Below are 6,998 nucleotides of genomic sequence, written 5' to 3' on the forward strand. Positions count from 1 at the left end.
GCTTGCTCTCCAGTGCATTCCTTTGTGACAGGATTTCTTGTTGCCTTCACATATATGCAGGCTTCACAAAAGGTTGGTTCATCTTTTGATAAGTTGAACTTCAAACCTGACACAAGTCCCTTTTCAGCTAGGCTACATGTGACAGATGGGGAGATATGTCCCATCCTATGATGGAGTTCCATTATAGTTACAGCTTCAGCTGCTGCATTCATGCTGTCATGGTCATCACTGTGGATGATGTGGTAGAGCCCAGCTTTGGATTTAGGAATGTGACCTATGATGCTGTCAGTCTGGTTCTTGATTGTACAAGCACCTTCAGTGAAGGTGATCAAGTAACCCAGCTGGTCAAGGCAACCAATGGACATGAGGGTATATCCAACCTCTGGTGAGTACAGTACTTTGGTGAGTCATAGTTTGGTCACATCATATCCATTTGGCACTTCTATAACCAGCTCCCCCATAGCTGTAGCATCAAAAAGCTGTTTGTTGGCAGCTGAGAATGATCTGGGTGGTATGCTGGTCAACACTTTGAATCTCTCCTTGTAAGGGGAAATGTGTTGAGTGGATCCAGAGTCATAAAGCTCAATGATGGGTGCACTGATAGGGCTATTGTTTATGAGGTTTTCAAATTCTGGGGAGGTGTTAGTGGGTTGGATGGGGTTTGTAGTGTCATCTTGGGGCAAGTCCTCATTGTCTGCATCCTCAATTTCACTGAACCAGTCATCATCAGTAGCAACAAAGCAGCATCAATCATCATCATCTGATGATGATGATGACACACTTAATAGTTCAGGGAGTGGGACTTCATTGTCAAGTTCCCCCAGGGCAAGCACTGAGAAGGCACCCTCTTCTTCAGAGTCAAGCATTACAGCATGTGTGGATCTGTTTGCTGTGGTAAGTTGCATTTCTTTCTTAGTTTTATCTGGGTTGGGACACTGCACTTTATAGTGTTCCCTTGACCCACAGTTCCAGCATGGTCCTCATGGGCAAGCATGCCCTCTCAAACTTCCCCCTTGTCCACCATTTCTGCCATTTCCTTGCCCCCAACTGGAGTAATTCCCAGGGGTCAAAGCTAAGGCCTTGTCACCATCATAAGCATTCTGTTTTGATCATAAGTTTCAAGTCTCTTTATGGCCTCACCATTCTGACTCTTCAATGATCAGGGAGATGAGGATGTTGGGGTCAATGGTTTGTGTCAGACTGTACAGGTGGGCTGTTGCTAGCTGTCCTGACATGAAGCTAGCAAGGGATTTAGGCAGCAATTGGATGATGGTTGAGCAGTAATCCTTTTCTTTGATCTGTATGCTGACAGCAGCTAACTTGTCTCTCTTTGTATGCAGATCATCTGAGAACTGGCAGACATCACTGTTGACAGGGCACTGCAAGTTCAAAAACTTGGTGCAAAGGTCAGTTTGTGCATAAGTACCCTTTTCTGTGTACTTGTGAACAATCTCATTCCACATAGCCATGATGCTATTAAGGCCACATACCCAGAGGGCAGTAGAATCAGGAATCCATTGGGTAAGTAAGTGTTTTGGCATATTTTCACTTTTCTGCCACTTAGCAAGTTCATCAGTGTTGAGAGGGGTTACAGTTACAAATGCATCCTGATCAGTGGAGGTCAAGCTGACAGGGCAAGGGGAGGTGCCATTGAAATGGGACCATAGTTCTTTTGCTTTGACAGTGGTCTGGAAGTGAAGGGAAAAGATTGCCCAGTTGGTGCCTTTGATGTCAAGCTTTGGAACATTGCCCAGGAGCATGTCGGTGGTCATGGGGATAGAGGTGGTCATTGAGAGCTTGATTTGGCAGCAAGAATATTGAAACAAAGGTGAGACATTTGTAGGCTATTAGAGCTTGGGGCTCATAACCTGACAGATACATATATCTATATGAAATAATCTCAGTCATGCACAAATAGTGACAACATCTAATAGATTTGCCTATATGAAATGATCTAGGTACAAAAATGAGTATAGTAAAGGAATGGGAAAGTATTCATGCTCACCTCAGTCATGAGTGAATAGTGACAATGTCTGAGGTGATGAAGGTATAGTATGAAGCTATATTTCTAAGTGTAACAATACTGAGATGCTCAGGTGTTGAACCCAGAGTTTTACATGACAAGGGCAGTCTCATTGTGAGATGTGCTACATTCTTTGTAAGTAATGAGAAATGCATACATAAGTGCAAGACACAATGAATCCAATAAGCACAAGGGTGTGAAAGTTAATTGCACAGTCAACAGTAATGTAAAGTATGAAAGCCTTAAAATGGAATGTAATTCTCATGTCTCAGAGCAGATGCATTTGGAAAGGACTGCATACAACTTGCCAAATCTAACAGATGGATCAAAGCAGCTGGTTATGGCTCTCTGATGAGCCATATTACATAATATTTGGATAGAAACTGATGCCAGAATACCCAAATGAAAATGAGAGCTCATTGGGACAATTATGTAACTTTGTGATATACTGGAGATGTAGTCCTTGGGAACACACATAAAACATGCTGAGATGCTTACCAATGCTTACATAATGTGCTACATGGTCTACTGAATGATTTGTCAACAAACAAACAATGCCAAACAGTAATTTTGCACCACCAAGCCTCCTTGCTGTAACACAAGTCAAGAAATCACCATTCTGGCTTGTCAGGGACATCCTCTCAGGGCAACCTCAGCAAATGCTGGTGTACACTATAGTATAATCAATAGAATATGCTATCAGCACCATTGGTCTCTTTGGAAACCTGCTGGCAGTCATCTCCTGCACTGTTTCCCCACCAATGCCCCATGTGCCCTGGAACTAATTGGTACTGTGAGAGCTGAGAATGATGTGGAGATCCAATCTGACATTCATCCTATCATGATCAAACCAATCACCCATTACCTAGTGCATTTCCCTGAAGGGGAAACTGGTGTGGAGCTCAGGGTGAAGCTAAACCCTCTCCCACTCCAGGTACCTATGGGAGGGATATGCTACTGAACTACCAGGTTTCACATTCTTGGCCTTCTATCTGGTGCTGAATAGTTCCTTTAGTATTATAAGACCAAATAACACCTTCCCAGTGATCCCCAGTTCAGGCTCAGAGTACAGTCTGGCCAACATGCCCAGAAGGGTTGTGCTTCACCTGAGCCTTCAGGCAGGCTTTTCTTCAGCTGTGATGTAGTAGTTAGTGGGTGATTGGTTTGATTATGATAGGATGAATGTCAGATTGGATCTCCACATCATTCTCAGCTCTCACAGTACCAATTAGTTCCAGGACACATGGGGCATTGGTGGGGAAACTGTTACTATACATACTCTTTTTCCTTTTCTTTTCATCTTGTTTCATTGTATCTAATCTCTTGTCTTGTCTTATCTCTTTGGACTTGGTCCTGACTCTGGTCTTGGCCTCACCTCACTGCTACCATATGTTTCCCTTCTAGTACATTCTGCTCCACTATGATATCATCATGACATCACCATGATGTCATGGACCTCATGTATGCTGCACTTGTTATGCTCAACTGAAGTCAAGACATAGGGAGAGCTCAAACGTAGACTATGGGTTTCTACTGAGCAACAGCTGCAGTAACCTCTGTAAACAACGGAGGATTTAGGCAATGCCTGTAAGAGTGGTCCAGATTAGGGACACTGAGGGCAAAGTTCTGAGAATGCTGTGTATGATTGAGCAGCTCAAGTCTGGGTTTCCAGGACTTGAGCCAGCAGGCTAAATACTGTACAAAAGATGGACCATGAGGCATCCACATGTAATGAGGGAATAATGCTAGTGATGGAAACAAGGAGCTGTTGGATCAGTGAGAAGATGGCTCGAAAAGGAAAGACAGTCCAATGGATCAAACACAAGGCAGAAGCATGGAAAAGAAGTAAACAAGGGTGAAACATAACATTACCCCCCTATTAAGCCTTGAAGTCTCCAACTTTGATCTACTCTCCATAAGGTTCTCCAGTCATATTACTGATGGCAGAGTCATTGAAGTCAAAGTTGTTATCATATAAATTGTCATCCTCACTCCCGATGAGAGTATGATCATCTACCACTCCAGGAGTGGAGATTCTTTCTTGTAAGGTGTGACAAGGGCACAGAGAAGGGCATTGGGCCTGGGTATGACCAGGATGGGTGGTAAGACAAAGGGGACATTCATAGAGTCCACAGTTAATGTGAACATGTCTGAATCATTGACAGACATAGCACATCTGATGGTAACATGGATTGGAAGGGGTGAGAGGATGATCAGCCTCAGTCATAGCATTTAGAATCAGAGATGGGGGTAGTTGGGAAAGAGTCTCAACAATGTTCAAAGTGTAGTTGAGTTCAGCCCTGGAAATGCCAAAGGCAGTTTCAGGATTAACCTCAGACAGAGAGTCATGAGACTCACAAGGTTGGGGATTAACACCTGATAGACAACAGGCACAAGGACGATCTGCTCTTCTTAGGGAGTGAGACAAATGGGAGGAGCAGGAGGATGACAGCAATGACACTGGAGGGGAGGATGATGTGGAGGAAACCAGGGGAGAAGTTGCAGTCAAGGGCCTTCTTGACCCAGGAGGGGGAGAAGCGACCAACATAGGGTACTGACGAATGTTGTAGATAAGATCTGCTCCTCCAAGAATATCAAAGAGTCGAAGGAGTAAAGGTACTTGTTCATAGGCAATCTCGTTAAGGATGGTACAGGCAGGGGACAGGAGTGGACCCTGTCAGTTCACATATCTGGACAGTTCTTCAAGCTGAAGGGCTTGGATCATAGCATGATAGATGAGGTTGAGAGGAGAGTTCTTGTTGACCTCATGATAGACTGTCCCAATGATGGTGGGATCAGTGATGAAGAGTTGGTATGAAGCAATCATCTGATCACTAGCAGGTTGTCATTGACATCATGTGAACAGGGTGTGATGGTGGGAGGGTTCACAAGGATAGGTGTAATGACAAGGAGGCATTTTGACAGAAAGTCTGTTGACAGTATGAGTGGTTCATCGAGTAGGTTGTTTCTGAGGAGGAAAGTCCTTTGGGAACTGTTTCTTATATGCAGAAAGCATATTATCCACATGTTCAAGGTGTGTTTCTTTTTGCCACAAGTTTTTGGAAGAAGGGTAACCCTTCCATTTAATTAAAAAGGTGTGTCCATGGCCAGACCTCTTATGGCCAACCATTGCCTCTACTTTGTATTCTTCTTCTTCATCAATCAAATCAGGAGGTGGGGCCAGAAAGTTCAGTCCATGGATGTCATTTTCATGATAGGGTGATAGAAGAGAAGTGTGGAAGATGTTATGTATCTTCCATCGTGCAGGGATTGCAAGGCGATAGGTGATTGGAGATAGGACATCAGAAATGACAAAGGGTCCTTCTCATTTTGGGGCGATCTTTCTGTTTTCATGGGAACATTTTAAGTTCCAGGCCTCAATCCAGACCTTATCTCCTTTCTGGAATGGGGAGAAGGGTCATGACAAGTGGTTCTTCATTACATTTCTGGCTAGATCATGTGCCACTAGGGCTTCTTCTCTAGCCTTTCAGAGTTCATCAAGTCTAGACTGGGCAGCAGGAAGGTGGGTATCTGCAACAAGGGATGGAAGCAGTTTCGGTTCATACCTGTACATGGGGTGGAACAGGGATTGACTTGTGATGGAGTGAGGATGGTGGTTGTGCACAAATTCTGCCATGGGAAGGTTGTCCACCCATGAAGTGGGGTCATTTTGGCAGAAGATTCAGAGATAGGTTTCTACCTCTTGGTTAACACGTTCTGTTTCTCCATCAGTTTGTGGATGGTATGCTGTTGACAAGGCAAGGGAATACCCGAGAAGGGAGGCAAGTTCTTTTGTGAATGCAGAGGCAAACTGAGGTCCTCTGTTGGATATTATCTTGTCATATAACCCAAAATGGGAGTAGACCTTCTTGAAAAACAGGGTTGCAATGTCCATGGTGGAGGCAGATTTTCTTGTAGGTGTTAAAACTACCCCCTTAGTAAGCCCATGGTCTACCATGACCAAAAGAGAGTCATAACCTTGCGAAAGGGGGAGATCAGTGACCAGGTCACAAGAGACCTGTTGGAAGGGGTGAGTCGAGGTCAAGGGGATGGGTGTAAGGGGTGGTGTCATTGGGTGGGTGTTAACCTTGTTCTGCTGGCATATGGCACAGCCTTCAAAGTATTTGTGGACAAAGGAAGCAAGGCCAGGCCACCAGTACTCAGATGAGACAAGCTGACAAGTTTTTAGGACACCTGGGTGTCTGGCAGAAGGGTGGTCATGGTGGCCGGACACCACAGTTCAGTGAAGAGAGGGGTCATCTGGAATATAAACCTGGTCCTTATAGAGCAACACTCCATTATCAAAATGCCAATCAGAGAGATGGGATTTGAACAGGAGTGGCATATCAACATTTTCGATGGCATGAAGTGCTGTTTGGACCACAGGGTCTTTCATAGAAGAGTTGGCCACCTTTTGGGTGAGGTTCATGTCGATGAGGTTGACAAACAATGTCTGAGGGAGGAGGGTTACTCCTTTGTTATCTTCATCATCATCATCATCATCATCATCATCATCATCATCAGGAACATGGTCAGGTCAGCATGACAATGCATCAGGGGTGGCCAGGTCTTTGCCTGGGATGTGTTCAAGTTGCAGATCAAAATCTGCAAGATCAAGCAGCCAATGTGCTTGGTGATGATTTAGGTTCTGAGGTGCCTTGAAATAGGTCAAGTTTTTGTGGTCGGTGAACACCTTGACCAGGAATGGTGAACTGTGGAGATAATGTCTCCAGGCCTTCAGACCTCTAATGACCCCTAGCAACTCTCTATCATAGATGTCATAGCTTTGTTTGGCAGGGCTAAATGACTGGGAGAGGTAGGCACATGGTTGCCACTGGCCATTCAAGTTTTCCTGAAGGAGAATGCCTCCTGTTGCATATTTGAACACATCAGTAGTTATGGTGAATGGGTGAGATGTGTCAGGCATCTGAATGGTCAGTTGTGCCATGAAGATCTGTTTCAAGATGTCAAAGGT

This window comes from Pisolithus orientalis (assembly GCF_024613125.1).
Source record: "Pisolithus orientalis strain OTSU chromosome Unknown F5J12scaffold_9, whole genome shotgun sequence".
NCBI classification, from domain to species: Eukaryota; Fungi; Basidiomycota; class Agaricomycetes; order Boletales; family Pisolithaceae; genus Pisolithus; species Pisolithus orientalis.